Here is a 20,841-nt window from a genome sequence, read left to right as displayed (position 1 = left end):
AAGTAGAAGTTTCTAATAGGGAAATCAAAAAGATCTTAGAAACAACTGTAAATCCTGATAGGAAAGATTGGTCAAAGCGTCTATCTGATGCCTTATGGGCATATAGGACTGCTTTCAAAACTCCTATATGTATGTCTCCCTTTAGACTTGTATTTGGGAAACCTTGTCATTTGCCCGTTGAATTGGAGCACGTGCTATGTGGGCTATAAAAGCCTTAACTTCAATTTTGATGAGGCGGGTGTCAAGCGCAAAGTTGCAATTGAATGAGCTTGAAGAAATTTCGTAGCGATTCTTATGACCTCGCAAAGGATTATAAAGCTAACATGAAACGTGTTCATGATAAGCAAATTTTGCGCAAAGAGTTTGTGGTAGGTCAAAAGGTCTTACTTTACAATTTCCATCTACATATTTTTCCAGGGAAATTAAAAACCCGTTAGACTGGTCCTTTTCTTGTTACTGAAGTCACCCCCTACGGGACAATCACCTTGGTAAATCCCAAGGACAACAATACCTTTCAAGAAAATGGCCAACGGTTGAAACATTTTCATGAGCTATTGTACCCTGATGTAGAGGAAGTCCTTTTACAGGATCCTGTCTATGAGGACTGACTTTTTTCATTGGTGTACTTCCTTTCATTTCTATATATTGGTAAGTGCACCATTAAGATAACCAGGCCCTCCCTATGGAGTGTGTGGATGTAAGTACCGGATCCTAAGTCCATGTTTAACATAATTCACGTTTTCCACTCTTGCATGTTTTCTCGGTTTTTGAGTCATGTTCTTCTATGGTGTGAATTATGCATTTAATGCTTTCTTGTTTTCCTTATATTAAAATTTATTCAAAAAAAAAAAATTCTCAACTCTGTTGTCAAAAATTTGTTTGGGGGTGGGGTGTTCGTTTCCGTCCTGGATTGTTTAATTTTCCAGTGGTGTCGTTTAGGGCTTTTAATTGTATTCCGATTCGGATTGACATTTTCTATTTACGTTAGATTTCATTCGTTCGCATAACTTACGTCATGCACGCACTTCGAGGCATTTTCCATGTTCTAGCTTATATGTCACCCACGGTCAGAATAGAGTGTTTTATAGATCATTAGATTAGAAATTATCTCTTGATCATTTTCATATCTCATTCGCAAAAATCGGACTGGTAACGAAGCGGCAATTTAAGTTTGAAGTTGCGCTAAAAATTGAATTTTTTATGGGATTCGAATTGGGCTTGGGCCCAAGCCCACAGTGCAACCCAAGAACGCATCACGTTCTTCTTCCTCCTATTCTTCAAACTGCCATTAACAAAAAAAATAAAAAAGCTTCAAACCTAAAATAAAAATAGAAATAAAGATAAAACCTAAATACAACCACGCCCCAAGTTTAAACCCACCCCAAATCTCCTCCTACCTACACCCACCACCACCTCCACCGATTTCAACAACAAAAAACCACCGAAATTTCAGAAATTTTGAACTGCCACCACCACCACCGCGCCTCCTGCCATTATTTTTAGTTAGAGTGTTTTAAAACAAGTCTCCCTACCTTATTCAAACCAACAAAACTTATCAAAACTCCAATGGCTCAAAGACATCGGATATTGCCGGAGCACGCTTTTACTGCCGACCACTTCGCGCCGTTTTACGGTGACGAGATGGTTAGGAGAGACTGGAGTGGTTTGTGGTACTCGACAGACGATTTTTACCACGAAGATTTGGTCCGAGAGTTTTATAGGACGAGGGAGTTGAATGGGAATCGAATTTTTGTTAAGGTGGTTGGGCGGAGGAGAGAGGTTACTACTGGGTTGTTGGCTAAGATTTTAGACATTCCACCTAGACACCATCTCGATGCCACATTACAGGATTCCAAGTTTACTGCTGTAGAACTTTTGATGAACGCGACTGTTGTGGAAAGGAACTACAATGCGAGCTCGCATTGTGTTCGCCAGTCTTCTCTCCGAACCAACCAGCTGGCTGTAGCTCAGTGGATTGGTAGGAATGTCATAGGGAAGGAGAAAGTCAATGATATCTGTCTGAACTGCCTTCACGTTCTATGGATACTCCAAGAGCAGAAGTATGAGTTCTGTATTTTGGAGTTTTTGCGTAACATGATTATGGGAGTTGGAAAGAGTATTGCACCTCTCCCTGTTTTGATAACGAAAATCATGATAACCTTGAGAGCGACTCCGAGGTCTGATAGGATTTGCCTGAAGGAGCACCGAAATCATCATATCTATACGGAGTGTATCCAGAGAGTTTGGAGGTTGCCTGAAGAGAGGGTAGTCGAGGAGACTGACTTGGAGGATGAGGATAACACGGCATGTTTTGATGCCTATGCCTTGGAAAGGTGTAGGTTGGATGCAGAACGCATGGCTGTGATTCACTGTGGCATGCGTTCTCTCAATACGATTTGTGAAGACCTCCGAACTCGGTAGGCTACCATGCATCATAACTTCTAGATTCGTGCCCATCACGAGGATGAGCGGTAGGAACAGACCGAGGGCCGAGATGGAAGCTCAGCACCAATTCCGAGACGACATGCTTGCACGCTTCCCACCCCATGGGGGTTCTTCTTTGGAGGAGCAGTCTGTGAGGCACAAGCGTCGTCGCCGCAAGACAGATGGCTCTGGCCCATCGGAAGCCCAAGGGCCATCTGCTTCTCGAGGGCATTCCACTACTAGCAGCGAGTGGTTTAGGGATCTAATGAGTTGATTTGTTTTATTGTATTTGTTTTTATTTAGTACGGATGTAAAAAGATTAGTTCAGTAATTAAATTTGAATTTGGTTGTCGTATGTTATTTGAATTCAATTTTAATATAAGTTGGTTAATTTCGAATTATGAGTTGTTTTTATCATTAATCCCACCTTCCCGAATTGTTTGGGGGTGGTATTATTTAGCCTAGCATAATTTGTTATATGATCATCTATTTTAAGAAGTTGTTTTGGAGTGAAGGTTGAGAATATTGCCGATATGGGCATCGCTATAAATAGATATTGTGTTAGGATAAAATCTCGATAAATTAGGCAGTATCTAACCTAAATTCAACCTAAAAGATATTAGGTTTGTTTTGGAATAGAGAATATGGGTTGTTTCCGTTTTCGGTTTTGGAAATTTTATTATTTATGGCAATTGCCTTACAACTTTTTGGTAACTTCTCGATTCGTTTTAGCAACTTAAATCCTATAAAAACTGGATTCATTCTACACTCACAACCCCAACTACATCTCACATTCATCTCTCATGTTTCATTCCCACTTTACCTTATTTTTTTCCTCCAAGACCCGGCCTCACGGCTCCTCGAAGGCCTCAAGGCCTTGATGGAAGCCACCCGGGCCCAAGATCCTTTGTTAGAGGAATTCTACCCTGACCGCAACCTGCGCCCTTTCTAGCACAAACCTGAGCGCCACCTACACCCAAAACACTGGAATTCCAGTTTTCATCCTGAGCGCATCCTGCGCCCATCCCAGGCTAAAGGTGAGCGCAACTGCGCCCTGACCCCTGTGGGCACCAAAAATTTCAAGTTTTCCGAGGGTTGTTCCGGGATAGTTGCAGCTGTTCTAGAGAGTACTTTTGTGATGACTTCTCCTATAGTAATACCGGAGCAGTCTTTCGAACACTTGTTGGGGAGCGAGTCCTATGGACATTGGTTCCACGAGAGGATCATGCAGTTCGGATGGAGGCATCTTCTGGTAAGTTAAGACGATTCGTATTCACCTAAGCTTACTGAATTTTTCTACAATAATGTTAAGTTCTATTGTAACTAGGATGGAGAACAAGAATTCTCCATCACGGTTGATGACACACCCTTAGAATTCAATAAGTATGTGGTAGCATTAGTTTCGGGAATACCAATACCTGATCCTATTCACACGTGGGGATATATGACCGATAATTCATACCTCTATAACTATACATATTTCCATGAGTTATGGGGGAGGGGTATTTCGTATAATGGACCAAGGGCGTTACAACATAGCCCTTGGTAGCCTGTCCCTAAATGTAGGCACCACCATGTTATTCATCCTCATGAATATTCTAGGGGAGTGGCAGTTTACTTCTGCAAATAGTACCGCTGATGACATTTTCCTTGCTTTAGCTGAGGGACGTCACCGATATGACATTCCCCGAGTATTAATGGCTAGTCTTAAGAGAGCCCAAAGCATGCGACATAAGTATCTTCTTATGCCTGTTTTGGTTTGCCGCATCATGCTCAGTTGTCTACCTGAATTATGTACCCAGTTCACGGATGGAAAAGGGTAGAAGTCATGAGACCCACCAATTGGGTGGTTCGCTTATTTCGAGTAATGACTTGGTCGGGATGGCAGGTGCAACCTCATTTGGTTGCTCCTTACACCCCATCAGACATAGTAACACTAGACAGGTTAGCACAAGTTGACGACACACGGCGGCAGGCTTGGCAAGTTATGATGGCATGGCAGGATGCGAAAGAACCTCATCTCGTTGAAGAGAGAAATGAGGAGGACAATGTTTAAACGGGAGTGCAGGTAAGTGTTAGTTTCAGTTAGTGTCTGCTTATGTTCCAAGCAATCTTTTTCTCATTAACCCCATAACAGCAGGTGGAACTCTTATAGAGTTGCGTCAAATTTCTTTTCTATATTAGTATGTTATAATATTATTTTGCAGATGTTCCGAAATTTCACGCGTTTCAATGGTATTTTCCTACCCTGTTTATTTAAAATACTTTGAGGACAAAGCATGCTTCTTGTTTAGGGTGGGGGGCATAGAAACACGTGTAATTAAGGCATCTGTTAGGATATAGATATGTATAATATGCACTTGTTTTCTAGCTAAAAAAAATTCAAAAATTTAAAAAAAAATATATATAAATAAAAAGTATGCTATACACTTAGGAATATTGGTATTGTATTCTTTCTATATGCTCTCAATAATCTAGAAGTCTCACGTAGCTTTTGCATTAGAATAGTTTTTAGAAACTTAGGCTAATATGTAGATAATAATCCTTGCATCTATCTATTTTACGTCTATCAGGGGGCTCATACGTGGATTGATGTAATTCTCCAATTATTACTTGTACGCGAGCGGTGGTAGCATTATCGATGTAAAGATTATTTGTGGTGGTAGTACTTATCCTAGACATTGGGATTAGGGGTGGGCAATGGGCCGGGTTGGGCTAGCCCGGCCCTAAAAATTTAAAGCCCTTAAGATATTAAGGCCGGGTCGGCCTAACCCTAAAGTCAACATCGGGCCGGGTCACAAGTATAAATCTCAAGTCCTGACCCTACCCTAAGCCCTATTTAAAGGTTTTAGGGCCGGGCCTATATATTTTCTTCTTTTTACTACATCAGTTTTAAAACTCATTTATATTACAAAAATGTACAATAATATACAAACTCAAAGTCCTACCAATCTAGTAATAATCCTGGATAAGTGCAACAATTTAAAATGCACATCCACAATCTAATGAACTAAAGTACATCGAGAGTTCGGAATTTGTTCTTCCTTGTACTCAAACCTCACTAAAATTATATTTAACATTGAAATACATAGACAAATAATTATATTATCATTTTAAAGGAAGAAATAATAGATATAAAGAAGAAACATAATAGCTTCGGTTAAGGGTCAGGGAAGTTGTTAAACTGTTTCCAATATCATAAATTGTTTTCATAATAGATTCAAACAAATATAATATTACCTTTCTTCTAATTTAAAAGTGATTCAAGCTTTGTATGTGGAAATGAAAATATTGGCTTTTGAACAAGTGATGGAAAAAGGTTTGAGATTATAAATACCATTTTTCTGACAAAGGTTGTTTTTTGGTTTCTATGTTATAATTGTCTGCTCTGTATTTCGCTTTAATGGTGTGGAAGAAAACTTTTAGTTCTAGACTTGGCTTGGCTGTGAATAAAAATATAATTTATAAGAAGTAAGTGGGAAAAGAAATTGAGACTAATAAGTTCTAGACTTTGACTTCATGATCAAATGAATAAAGTCTTATTTTTAATTAGGCTAGTGCTTATTGTTTTTCATGGCTGCTAAGTTGACAAATTTTTGTTATATAAGACAAGTTATTGGAAGTATCCTTGGGTGTAAGTGATAAATTACAAAGGATAATGTTATTTTAATTGAAAATATTTAACAAAGAGTTGGACAATTATGATATGTGTATTTATAGTGAAAGTGTGAAACAGGGCCGGTTAGGGCTTGGTTAGGGCCTGGTTAAGGCCGGGCTAATGAGGGCTGAATTAGGGTCGGGCCTATGCTTTAGAACCTTAGCCCTAGCCCTGCCCTAGAAGGCATTAGGGTCGGGTCGGCCCTGCCCTAAACTTTGTGAGGGCTTTAGTTGTGAGGGCTTTATAGGGCTTAGGGTCGGGTCGGTCAGGGCCGGGTTAGGGTCGTTAGGGCCAAATTCCCACCCCTAATTGGGATTATGCTAACTTTATATCCCATTAGCGAAAGGAACTTTTTGCATTTTCACTTGTGTTTTAGACTGACAATGACGTAGCAAACTACCCGATGCTGTTTTTTTGTATGGCAACTTACTTGTACCTATGTTTGTTTTTGTTCAGGTAATCACCAGAGAATCTCTTATAGCGGCTCAGGTGAAGTTTTTACCATTGTATCCAATTCTGTTATGTTTTTAATAGTTTTAATGGTTAGAACTCAAATATGAGAATATATGTGTGCAGAGAGAAGATTTTCAAAAGTTGTTAGCAGATCTTGTGGAGAAGGAAAAAGATAAACTTTATGCTGAAGCAGGTGTGACTGTGCTCGAGTCTAAAAGTCATTTTACATCCCAATCTCGGTCAGAAGAAACATGCGATACCGTACATGCCCATTTTCAAAACGTCATCTTTACTTTTAATGGATATGAACTTAATGGTCTTGGTGTGATGAGGGTTTTACCTTTTTCTGCATAAAGTTTGGACTATATATTGATGTTTTGGAGTAAGCTATGTCCCATGGTTTATGCTTATTTGGTCTTACATGAGTTTGTAAGTTACTACGTCTTGATCTTTTAATGTATGGCTCTGGTTGAAAATGTAGATTTTAGCATTTCCATAATTTAACGTCAGTTTTTTTCCTTATAACTTTAACACTTATTTTATGCACTCTAGTCATAAAATACAAGCATTAAGTGGTGTGTGCTCATTTTTTGGATTGTTTGTCATAGGGAAAGGCAAAGGCACCACCGCACCATATGGGATTCTAAATTGAAGACATTGCATTTGAGGCCGGCTCATCTATAACCAGGTACAGAGATTGATCTCTGTACCACACACACACACATCTCGGAGCACACACACAGGTATCGAGGCACACACACACATCTCGGATTCGGATCAACGGCGAGATAACACGGTTACAGAGATGATCTCTGTACCCGGTTGTAGAGATCTCGAGTCCATTGCAATTACTGTTCAAAGCATAGTAAAGTGGTATCTAGTTGCTAACAATTGCTCAAAATGTTGGTGTTTAGTTGCCCAAAAAAGTTGGTATCTAGTTGTTAAAAATTGTAATAGTAAAGCAGTAACTAGTTACCGAAATTAAAACTCAATTTCGGTATCCAGTTGCTAATTTGATAAATGGTATCTAGTTGCTGAAAATTGCTCAAAATTTTGGTGTTCAGTTGTTGAAAATTGTATTTGTAAAGCGGTAACCAATTACTAGAACTCAATTTCGGTATCCCTAATTTGAGAAAATTGCTCAAAAGTTTGGTATTCAGTTGCTGAAAATTGTAATAGTAAAGCGGTAACCAGTTACCGAAATTAAAAATCAATTTCGGTATCCAGTTGCTAATTTGATAAATGGTATCTAGTTGCTCAAAATTGCTTAAAATTTTGGTATTCAGTTGCTGAAAATTGTATTTGTAAAGCGGTAACCAGTTACTATAACTCAATTTCGGTATCCCTAATTTGAGAAAATTGCTCAAAATTTTGGTATTCAATTGCTGAAAATTGTAATAGTAAAGCGGTAACCAGTTACCGAAATTAAAACTCAATTTCGGTATCTAGTTGCTAATTTGATAAATGGTATCTAGTTGCTCAAAATTGCTCAAAATTTCGTTGTTTAGTGGCTGAAAATTGTATTTGTAAAACTCAATTTCAGTATCCTAATTTCATAAATGGTATCTAGTTGCTGAAATTTGCTCACAATGATGGTGTTCAGTTGCTGAAAATTGTATCTATACAGCGGCGGTAACCAGTTATCGATATTAAAACTCAATTTCGGTATCCAGTTACTAATTTAATAAATGGTATCTAGTTGCTGAAAATTGCTCAAACTTTTGGTATTTAGTTGCTGAAAATTGTATCTGTAAAGTAGTAACCAGTTACCAAAATTAACATAAGATTGAGAAGATTACAACATTCTACATTCTACGATTCCTCTTTTTTCTCCTTCCCTTTCACAATAACTTTTGTCCCAAACCCATGACATATGTTGTCAACTTCCACTTCCAATTCCAATGTAAGCTTTCAATGTGCTGAAATTAGACTTAAATTCAACAAAAAAAAAATAGTTAGACATATACCCAACTTAAAGAAAACAATTGAAGTGGAGAATATAAGTCAAACAAATTACCTTGCAAGTGTGTGGATTGGGTGAGTTTTCATGCTCACCACCTCCCATAGTTTTGAATTTTTGTAAGTTTTTATATTAAGAATGGAGAATAAGTGTATAAAGAGAAGTATGTTTGAGAATGGGGAAAGAAAGAGAGTATAAAAAGGGCTAAAATTTGGGTTTGAATTTCAGTTTGAATTTGAGGGGGAAGTAAAAAAGTTGAAAATGAGTTTTGAGTTTGATTTTGAGAGGGAAATTCAAATCAACCTAAAAAGAGAATAAATTGATTTCAAAATTTCATAAAAACAATTGGGCAAAATATTGAAATAGTATTGAATTATTGAATAATTGGTCGAAATATCAAAACTGTTTTGAAATATTGAAATAATTGGTTGAAATGAAAACTCAATTTCAAATGTCGAGATATCGAAATAATTGAAATATTGAAATATCGAGGAAACTCAAATTTTGATACCATTACAAATTAAAAAAATAATAAATTTAAAAATTTCAATCTAGGGTTTAGAAATTTTGATATTCGAATCCGACGGATATTAAAAAATTTATTCGTATCCGATTTTGGATATCCGAATCGGATATCGGATAATCTCCAATCCGAAAATTAATATTAATTAATATTTTATTTGCTTTGAATAATTCATTTTACCACTATAAAAACTATTATAAATATATATATATATATATATATATATATATATATATATATATATATATATATATATATATATATATATATATATATTTGTCATTTATTATTATTATTATTTTGTTATTATAGTTTTATATTATTAGTTTATGATTTTATATAATATTTTATACAATAATAAATAAATAAATAAATAATATATAATAACTATTAATTTTTTAAATCGATCATATATTTTCGGATGCGGATATGGCACTATCCGAATCCATATCCAAAACTAGTTCGGACATAAAAAATTATTCGAATCCGAATCCGATATCTGAAATTTTCAGATAATATCCGAGTTTTCGAATACGAATTCAAATCGAATTTGAATATTTGGATATCCACTTGCACCCCTAATTCAAATTCAAAGTGTAGTTAGAACTAGGGGTGCAAACGGATAGGTCCAGATTCGGATATGTTTGTATCCGAATCCGAATCTGAAAATTTATACCGATATCCGAATCCGACGGATATTAAAAAAATTATTCGAATCCGATTTTGGATATCCGAATCGGATATCGGATAATCTCCGATCTGAAAATTAATATTAATTAAAATTTTATTTGTTGTGAATAATTAATTTTACAACTATAAAAAAGATTATATATATATATATATATATATATTTGTTATTTATTATTATTATTTTGTTATTATAGTTTTATATTATTAGTTTATGATTTTATATAATATTTTATGCAATAATAAATAAATAAATAAATTATATATAATAACTATTAATTTTTTAAATCTGATCGAATATTTTCGGATGCGGATATGGCAGTATCCGAATCCGTATCCGAAATCAGTTCGGACATAAAAATTTATCTGAATCTGATATTCGATATCCGAAATTTTCAGATAAATATCTGATTTTTCGAATATGAATTTGAATCGGATTTGAATATTTGGATATCCACTTGCACCCCTAATTCAAAGTGTAGTTAGAACTTGGGGTGCAAACGGATAGGTCCGGATTCGGATATGTCTATATCCAAATCCAAATCCAAAATCCGACAGATATTAAAAAATTTATCCGAATCCGATTTTGGATATCCGAATCGAATATCGGATAATATCTGATCCGAAAATTAATATTAATTAAAATTTTATTTGCTTTGAATAATTCATTTTACCACTAAAAAAACTATTATAAATATATATTTGTCATTTATTATTATTATTTTGTTATTATAGTTTTATATTATTAGTTTATGATTTTATATAATATTTTATACAATAATAAATAAATTATATATAATAACTATTAATTTTTTAAATCGGATCGGATATTTTCGGATGCGGATATGGCAGTATCCAAATCCGTATCCGAAACCAGTTCGAACATAAAAAATTATTTGAATCTGAATCTATTATCTGAAATTTTCAGATAATATCCGATTTTTCGAATACAAATTCGAATCGAATTCGAATATTTGGATATCCACTTGCACCCGTAGTTAGAAATGTACTAATTCAAACCCTAAACCCTATACATAAGTATAGTTGCTACCAATTCTGAAAAAAAAAATTATAACCTAAACGTTTTATTATAGATTGGAGAATGGGTTTAAATTATATTATATAATCCAATTTTAATTTGTTGGTAAAAATTTAGATGTTAGATTCAAAGTCTAGTTAGAACTGTATTTATTCAAACCCTAAACCCTAGAGACATGTACAATTGCTAACAATTCGAAAATAAAAAATTATAACATAAATGTTTTCTACTTGTTGGAACTAAGTTATCACCTAAAACAACTATAAATAAGTTAAAATATGCTAATTATTAATCAAATTATTATCAAATAGATGATTAAACATTTAAATATTGGAACTTGACATCACAGCAACAAGATACCAAATGGTTTAAGAATTTTCGGTGTCTATTTGTTGTATCTTTACTTGGTAAATGGTAACTCGACACTGTAATTTATGGTTATGTTTCAGCAACCCGTTATCGTGGTTTATAGTATTTTACGACAATGTGTTACCGTTCATCAAAATAGCACATACATCAAGATTTCACAAAATTTATTTTGAAATCTAAGATTCAAACTATCGTAATTCATTTAGTTTCAATTCCATTAGGCAATTTCAATTACATTAATCTCCAATTTATTTTTTTTTCATGTTCAATTGATTCTTCTAACATCATATAATCTTCAATTTATTCGACATTGAGATGTGGGTATTTGTATTGCGATAAATCGTTTATTTGAGAGTTTGAGAGTTGAGAAGTAGAGGAAAATTGAGTTGAGTTGAGTCAAAGAAAATTGAATTGGATGTAGATAATTGGAGGAGAGTGTATTTTGATAGTGTATATAGCTGCATAGTGCAAATTAGTTAGTTAAGGGCAATAGGAGCTTACCACTATTTTTGATGGGGAGTGCCCTCTTAGAAAACATGGGTTTTAAGTTGGGACACAAATGTAATAACAAATTCTGGGTTGGAGAGTACCCTCTTAGAAATGGAGAGTGTATTTAAGATTACCCTATTTTTTTGGTGTTGTGTAACAACTAACAAATAATATAGTGGTGCACGTAACATATTACACCCTGGGGTTGCACATGTGCAAACTCATTTAAATGAGTTGCTGATTTCCTTCACTCTTCACTTTCTTCTTCTCAGTCCAACGCCCACACTTTTGCTTCCCCTCAGAACTCCCTCTCTTCTCGTTTCAATCCATTCAACCAATCATTTCCTCAAATTTCTCATTGTTTTGACACTTTGGTTTTCTCGCATTTGTTCCAAGGTACCTGCACATTTCATTTCTCACATTTAATATACTATTATAGGCTCATGGTGTTGGCATGTAACAATTTGAATAATTTTTTTTTTGGAAAAATATGATTTTGTTTATCTGTTGATCATCTGTAAAGATTGAAACTTTAGGCCCCTTTACATGTTTTATTCTTTAAATTTTGGTTTTTATGTCTAAGGTAATCAAAATATTGATTGTGGGCTGCTCTTAATGGAAATCAACTTGTGTTACTTATTAAGTAGTACTGCAATTCTTGTTAAAGTGAAAATAAAAATTAGTAAATTTTTGTACAAGTTGGAGTTTGTTTTTGTTGATATTGTTTTAGGAGTTGAAGTGAAGTCATCAACTAGTCTTAATGTAGTATCTAGTGGGCGTAGAGTTGAACTAGAGGTTTCCTATTATTATTAGAATCCCATGGATTCGATTTGTGTTCTAGAAAATAGAAATGTGTTTATATTATTTAGAGATTGACTTCATCGAATTCCACTCTGGCTAAGATTCTTAGTTACTCTTGGCTCGTAGAGCATGAGACTCCTCTAGTGGTGAATGCGCCTGGGTGGGCTGCTTCACATGGATGATCTCTAGAGGAGAGCATATCAATGTTGCAATGGTTGATTTTGGGATATGTCCAATAAGATATAAAGATGTTACTAATTTCTTTGCTTATTTTTATCTATAATTATGCTTTCTTCATTAGTTAGTCATCCTTAAGTGCTTTAGATAGGAATCAAATTTCTTCAAATAACCTTGACATTCAGATATACAATTATTCAAATATAACTTTTTAGATAACTATCTACTGGTTTGATTTCTATTGAATATGGATGATTTCCCTTCCATTACTTCATATATCAATATATCATCTATTTGAAATGTACGATTTTTTGGGGAATGGGAAAGCAATGCAGTCTTCTGGGTTGATCTTGTTAAGACTAGTGGTACGAGGGCTCTTATTGTGCCATGGTAGAGGTGGTAGAGGCCCTTTCGAGTTTTAGGTCTGTAACATCTGTCTCTGGTTTTGTAGTCAACATTCTTTACAATATAAAAAGCATGATCACTGGAGGAAAAGAGTTTCATGTAGTCTCCAAATGTTAGCTGACATTTTAGCTTTTAGAATATCAACACAATCGTAGTTGTTTGCTTTATTAGCTTTGACATATATGCTAAGACTTCTGAAGGGAACAAGTATTGCAAACTTTCTGATTGGTTATTGCATACGCAGATAACTCAGGCAGAGAGCAGAAAGTAAATAGCTTGATTTGATCTTATTCTAGCATGGGTTGGAAAGCAGCTAAAAAGCTGATATAGAACTGGAGAATTCTTAGAGGAGACAATGTAAATGAAAACAATAGATATTTTGGTCTATCTAACTTGATATATATATTTTTTTGTTTCTCTTCTTTTAATTTCCATCTGCTCGGGCCTAATTTTTACTATCCTGGCCTTCAGCACATTGCTATGCAGGTGATGATAATCAGGGGAAAAGATAAAGGCGAGACTGGTGTCATAAAGCGTGTCATTCACTCTCAGAATTGTGTTCTTGTTGAAGGAAAAAATTTGGTAAGATTGAGTTTCCTCATCTTAGGGATCTCTCTTTCCTTTTTCTTATCCTCTTTCTAATACATCTAAAATCAAGCTATCCCTTGATCTTGTTTCTGTAAGTTTGGGTCGTCGCAGTATCAGGAGGATGTCCTTGTTTAACAATGAGATAGACATGCTTTATTTTGGAATACGATTCCAAAGTCTTGGACACAGTAAATTTCTAGAAAATGGAAATTTCCTGTTACATATTTTCTTCTGTGTTTGTGTGTTTGACTACATATAACGACATATGTGATACTCTACCTTGCCATTTGCTGGAGTAGGCACATCTAGCTTGCCATCTTTTCTTTTTCTTTTTCTTTTTGATCAATAAAACGTATATTAATTCCCAAAAAAGTAGCTAATCCTTAGCAGGTTGCTAGTGGTGGCTAATAACAACCTCACAACATAACTTAAATACACGAAATGATTTACAAATCTAAAGTATCCAAATTACAGATAAAGTCTTGAAATCTAAGTTTTCTAAAAAGATTGACACTTCTTGACAAATTATACAAAAGCTTCTTGATTTCCGCCAAGATATTAAGAACGTCTTTGCCATTTCTGTCTACCACCACAGATTTTATAGGAACAATACTTTTGTTTCTGTAATTCTTGCATTTCATCTATAATATGGTGACAGGTGAATTGATCGGAATATATGATTTTTCAGGTGAAGAAACACATCAAGGAAGGGCAAGGTCATGAGGGTGGAATATTCATTGTGGAGGCACCACTTCATGTGTCAAATGTTCAAGTTCTTGACCCTGTTACATGTTGGGGATTATACCAATACCAATCGGTTCCCCCACTACACAGATAACTTGTATGAACACACTTCAACTCCAGATAAATCTCAAATATCACAAACTACCTATACTAACATGCCCAACTCGCTAAACAACTATTAACAACAGATAATAATGTAAAGCAAAGAAAAGCAAAACCACAACACAAAGATTTACCGTGGTTCGCCAATGATGCCTACTTCCACAAGAGCGGTTCTTAATAAAATAGGAAGGAAGATTACAATCTCTCCTTTCGGTCTCTCACCTTACTAGATCACTCTTTATCTCTTTCTGAGGGTTGTCTCTCTGTAAAGGTTCTCTCTCTTTGTTTTTAGTCTGGATTCCAATCCTTCTGACTTGTTAGGTTAGCTTTCCAAAACCTTGATTTTTGGTTTTATCTCCAAAAACCAAATTCGCGGGTACTGTAGCAAAGGCCCACGAAATTAGACTGAGCCTTGGAAGGCCAGCTTCTCTTGAGCGCTGAAAGGCCAATGTATCGAGAGATCGAGCGGGTTGCCCCTCTATGAGCGCGGGTCGCCCTATTCTACTGGAACTCGGCGCGAAGTCGCCTCTCATCCGAGCGCTGGGCGCCTCGACATTTCCAACGCCGAATTCGCCCGTTTCTCTCCATCTCTGTTTTCTCTCCTCATGTGAGGGATAACTCCAACAATCTCCCCCTCCCGAACAGTGAGGGGCTTCCTCCATGCAATTTCCAAATCAACAGGAGGGAGTGTGCCGCCATTCCGGCAATAGCACAACAAACATCAAACTTACCTTTCGGTAAGACTTTGGTCATCATATCCGACCCGTTCTTGTCGGTATGGATCTTCTCGATACACAAATGCTTGTCCTCGAGTACTTCTCTAATCCAATGATAACGCACGTGTATGTGCTTGGACCTAGAATGAAAACTCGGATTCTTGCTCAAGTGGATGGCGCTCGACCGTATCACATAGAACTACAAACTGTTTTCGCTTTTAGCCCTAGTTCGTCGAAGAACCTCTTCATCCATAGCAACTCTTTGCAACACTTTCGGTGGCTGCAATATACCTCTTACGTAGTGGAGAGGGCAACACACTTTTGCAACTTAGATTGCCAAGAAACCGCTCCCCCGCAAAAGTAACCGGATAACCGGAGGTGGACTTCATCGAGTCAACATCACCTGCCATGTCTACATCAGTGTAGCCTTCAAGTAAGGGCTTACTTCCACCAAAGCACAAACATGATTTGGAAGTGCCTTTGAGATATCTCAATATCCACTTAACACCTTCCCAATGTTCTTTACCCGGATTTGATGAAATCGCTTACAACCCCAACGGCGAAAGCAATATCCGTTCTAGTACACACCATGGCATACATCAAACTGCCCACTGCGGATGCATAAGGAATCTTTTCCATCTGACTCTTCTCATGCTCACCCTTAGGACACATCTCTTTGGTCATGCGGAACCGCCACCAAGCGGATTAACCGACCGGTTTCGCTTTGATCCATGTTGAATCTCTTCAACACCTTCTCAATGTAGCTTTCTTTGAGAAAGCCACAACTTCCCACTTTCTCTTTTCGTCACGAGTGATCCCATCCCAAGTATCTGCTTTGCTTGACCCAAATCCTTCATCTCAAAGGACTTACTCAAGTCTTTTCTTCACTTTGATATCTTGTTGATGTTTGGGCCAACTATCAACATATCATCCACATACAGCAATAGCACAATGAAATCTCCATCTGGAAATCTCTGAACAAGCGCACAATGATCGGAAGCAGACTTCTTGTATCCTTGCTTCGCCATAAAGGAGTCAAACTTTATGTACCAATCGTCTCGGTGCTTGCTTTTCAACCCATACAAGCTCTTTATCACTTGCATACTAGGTGCTCCTTGCCTTTGACCTCAAACCCCTCGGTTGGTCCATGTAGACATCTTCTTCAAGGTCTCCATGAAGAAAAGTTGTCTTAACATCTAGGCTGCTCAACCTCTAGGTTCATACTTGCGGCCATACCCAATACCACCGGATAGAAGTCATCTTCACTACTGAGGAGAGAAGATCTCATCAAAGTCAATCCCTTTCCTTTGACCGAATCCCTTCACAACAAGGCGAAGCTTTGTGCCTTGGGTGAGGATTGTTCTCCTCATGCTTGACTTTGTATATCCACTTATTCTTGAGAACTTTTTTCTCCCGTGGGTTTCTCAACTAACTCATAAGTGTGATTCTTATGCAAAGAATCCATCTCGTCATGCATGGCCTTCAACCACTTTTCTTTGTCTGTACCTTCAAGTGCCTCTTGATAGTACATAGGTTCTCCACCATCCGATAGTAGCACGTACGTATGTGGTGGATACCTGGTTGAAGCTATTCTCCCTCTGTCAGACCTCCTTGCCCCATCTGCTGGTGCCTCAGGAGGTTGCACTTCTGCTTGCTCTGGTGGTGGTTCATGCATCTCATCTGCATCTTCTATACCAATAGGTTCTATCCCATCATGAGCAATAGGATTCTCATAATGAGCTCCAAACTCATGGTTCTCTGCATTCTCAATGCCTTCTGCACGTTCCACAGTAGGAACTTCTGGTTCTGAATCAACAAGATCATTGGTGAAAGCCTGTAACTTCTCACCCTCCTCAAAGTCTGCTATGGTTTGGTCTTCTAAGAACACAACATCTCGACTTCGGATTACCTTCTTGTTAATCGGATCATAGAGTTTGTAACCAAACTTTTCATCTCCATAACCCGTGGAAAAATGCACCGCTTTGGCTTTGTCATCAAGCTTGGATCTCTCATCCTTCGAATATGCACAAATGCCCCGCACCCAAATACCCTCAAGTATCAACATCTCGCCGACCATACTCTCTGCGGATAATCACTATTGAGGCTTTGCCAAATGACAGTTGATCACATGCACATGTATGTACGCATTGCTTCTACCCAAGAGCTTTCTAGGTAGCTTAGAGTGAGATAGCATGCATCTCATCCCTCTACAATGGTAGTGCGGTTCATTCTCTCGCTATTCCATTCTCGTTGCGGTGTCTTGGGAACGGTGCGCTCATGACGAATCCCATGACTCGGCAATACTCTTCAAATGGCCCAATGTACTCACCCCCATTATCCGGCGAATACACTTCAACAACTTACGGTCTCTCTTTCCACCATCTTTGTGGAATTTTCAAACACGCCAAGTACTTCATCCTTGGTCTTCGGACTATAGGCCCATATCTTTCTTTGACGATCATCAATGAATGTCAAGAAGTACAAAGCTCCCTGGTGGGACTTCACTCTCATAGGACCACATAAGTCTGTGTGCACTAGCTCAAGGACAGTGTCCTTTCTGTGAGACGGGAATCTTTGGAAAGACACCCTGTGTTGCTTTCCTACCAAACAGTGAGTACATGTATTTAAATGTGTACCTTTAATGTCTGGCAAGGCCTTTTGCTTAGCAAGAACTTCCATCCCTTTTATGCCCATGTGACACAGTCTCTTGTGCCACAGTTCAGATGAAGCTTCTTTCTTCACAGATTCGCCGCTTTACACAAACTAGCCTCGTGTTTTGTAAAGAGAGCAAGTTTTTTCTTTTTCTGGCTGCTACAATGGAACCTCGCTTTCGGTTTCCATACCCCGTTACTAAACGAGTTTACAAAGCCATCGTCATCTAATTTCCCAAAATTTAAATTAGGCTTAACCGTATGTCGGGGACATGTCTTACATCCTTGAGTGTCAAGGTGTAGCCGACATTGGTTTCTATATGAACATCTCCAATGCCTATAATCTTCGAGACGCCATCATTTACTCCATCCTCACTTCACCATATTCACCACCTGTAGGTAGTGAAGAATCCCTGCAGCGGTGTGACGGATAGGATGCTCATGTATCTATCACCCACTCAGTATCGACATGAGGTACTAAGAAAGACACACACAACCGACACAATTCCCACTAGGTCGCCGACTAGTGCGGTAGTATCTCGCCTGTGTTTTCGTTCCTCGCACCATGTCTTCATGTACACGCTTATTCTTCTCATCCCTCTTGATTGTTCTCAGACTCATATCCGAAGTGGCCTTTGGTGGCACAATAGTAATATTGCCCTGCGCCTTAGGAGTTCTAGCTTCACCCCTAGATTTACTTCGCCATCACCTCTAGAACGGGATGGTTTTCTGTTTTGACTTCTCCCCGTTTTCTCTCGTGAAAAGGACCTCGAGTGAGAGGAGCGCTTCTTGCACTCCTTCTAGTCTCTTCATTCAACAAAGACGCGTGGTAGCCATCTCCATGGTAACAATTCCATCCTTGGTCGCTCCATGTAGAAACCGCTAATGTCTCCCAACTTTCGGGTAGAGAGCCTAATAGAAACAAAGCCTCAACTTCGTCTCCCAAATTGATCTTCATCAAATGCATCTGATTGATGATATTCTGTACTTCATTAAGATACTCAGACATTGAAGAACCTTCTTGATACTTCGTGTCTGCAAACTTCTTAACAACTAGTACTTTGTTTCCACCCGACTTCCTTTCATAAAGGTCTTCGAGTTTCTTCCATAGACTGAAGGCTGTAGTCTCTTGGGACACATGGTGAAAGACACTGTCGTCAATCCACTGTCGAATGTATCCAATCGCTTTTCTGTCAAGCTTTTTCCACTCAAATTTCATCGGGCCTTTTCTCGGTTTTACTCCCTCATTCTCAATGGGAAGTGCCAAGTCCTTGCAAAGATAGCAAGTCTTCCATCTTGGCTTTCCGGATGGTGTAGTTCTTCCTATTCGGACTCATCATACGAAAGTGTTCACGGAATGGTCCATCTCTACAAGTTATTTAACCTCAAATCTTCTCTCGTGAATTTACGTCAAACACGCCGACCAAGATTCGGATAACACCCTAGGCTATTCTAACCAAGGCTCTGATACCACTTGTTGGGGATTATACCAATACCAATCGGTTCCCCCACTACACAGATAACTTGTATGAACACACTTCAACTCCAGATAAATCTCAAATATCACAAACTACCTATACTAACATGCCCAACTCGCTAAACAACTATTAACAACAGATAATAATGTAAAGCAGTAAAAGCAAACCACAACACAAAGATTTACCGTGGTTCGGCCAATGATGCCTACTTCCACAAGAGCCAGTTCTTAATAAAATGGGAAGGAAGATTACAATCTCTCCTTTCAGTCTCTCACCTTACTAGATCACTCTTATCTCTTTACAGGGTTGTCTCTCTGTAAAGGTTCTCTCTCTTTGTTTTTAGTCTGGATTCCAATCCTTCTGACTTGTTAGGTTAGCTTTCCAAAACCTTGATTTTTGGTTTTATCTCCAAAAACCAAATTCAAGGGTATCTTGAAGCAAAGGCCCACGAATTAGACTGAAGCTGAAGGCTTCTTTCTTTTGAAGGCCAATGTATCGAGATCGAAGCGCTGGTCGCCTCTCTATGAATGCTGGTCGCCCTATTCTATTGGAACTCGAAGCGCCGAGTCGCGCTTCATCCGAGCGCTGGCCAAGGCCTCGACATTTCCAACGCCCGAATTAGCCGTTTTCTCTCTCGGCTTTCTGTTTTCTCCTCATGTGAGGGATAACTCCAACATTACAGGGTATGTATTTGATGTTATACCTTTTATTTGAGATTCTGAATAGAGAAGATATATGATTATCAAAAAACAATAGAGTAGAGAGGATATATAATTTGCATTGCCTCTTGTTCCCATATTCATTGGTGTCCTTATTTTTAATTGTACAGGAAGCCCTGTAAGACTGGAGTCAAATATTTGGAAGACAGTACCAAAGTAAGAGTTTCTAGAGGGGAAGGAACATCACGATCCATTATTCCTCGTCCCGAGATTTTAAAAATAAGGACCACACCTAGACCTACTATAGGTACTTATTACGTTGATCATCACTTTTCATGTTGTTCTCGTGTGTAATTAAAGTAAAGCTTTCATGAGTTATCAACAAATGCTTCTTTCCTTAATTCAATTATTTGATGCTTTTTATCTTCCGCTAGAAGAAAAAAAAGAATAAGTGGCTATTGAGGGTGATGTTTCTGAAAAATCTCACATAAACTAATGAAACGTGAACCTTCCTTAGTAGAGATCTAGCATGTCGAAACTTGTTTTAATGGCCTTCTTTTTTGTTAATTTGCAGTTGGTCCCAAAAATACGCCAATGGAGTTTGTCTTGGAAAAGACTTACGATTCTAAAACTGGAAGGGGCATGCCAAACTTATAGAACTTCTGACAAGTGTATCTGAGCAGAAGGTTGACTGGATTGGGATGCTACAGGAGATTTGCCTGTGATTCAGAAATTTTGTGGTGCTAAGTGCTATTTACATTTTACTTGTCATTAAGCTATGATTTTTGTTTTGCTTATTTGTTGTGCATCCATGGCTGGCGAATGAAAGCCTATTTTGATATCTATTCAATATCATAAATTTTTCTCTGGATTTTCCAGTCAAGTTTAGTATTCTTGATTTCGTGTTCACTAATTTTT

At 37.4% G+C, this 20,841-nt stretch overlaps 1 pseudogene across 1 annotated transcript; it reads left to right on the top strand.

The window, feature by feature from the left end:
• The first annotated feature begins 13,087 nt into the window (after nt 1–13,087).
• LOC147518246 (uncharacterized) lies at nt 13,088–20,812 on the top strand (annotated as a pseudogene). Its single transcript, XR_015213102.1, has 4 exons — nt 13,088–13,567; nt 14,262–14,364; nt 20,087–20,230; nt 20,498–20,812. The product of XR_015213102.1 is annotated as an uncharacterized LOC147518246 (transcript).
• Nucleotides 20,813–20,841: the final 29 nt, after the last annotated feature.

This window comes from Coptis chinensis, chromosome 2 (genome assembly GCF_015680905.1).
Source record: "Coptis chinensis isolate HL-2020 chromosome 2, ASM1568090v1, whole genome shotgun sequence".
Taxonomy (NCBI): domain Eukaryota; kingdom Viridiplantae; phylum Streptophyta; class Magnoliopsida; order Ranunculales; family Ranunculaceae; genus Coptis; species Coptis chinensis.
This window is presented reverse-complemented; position numbering and strand designations above follow the sequence as displayed.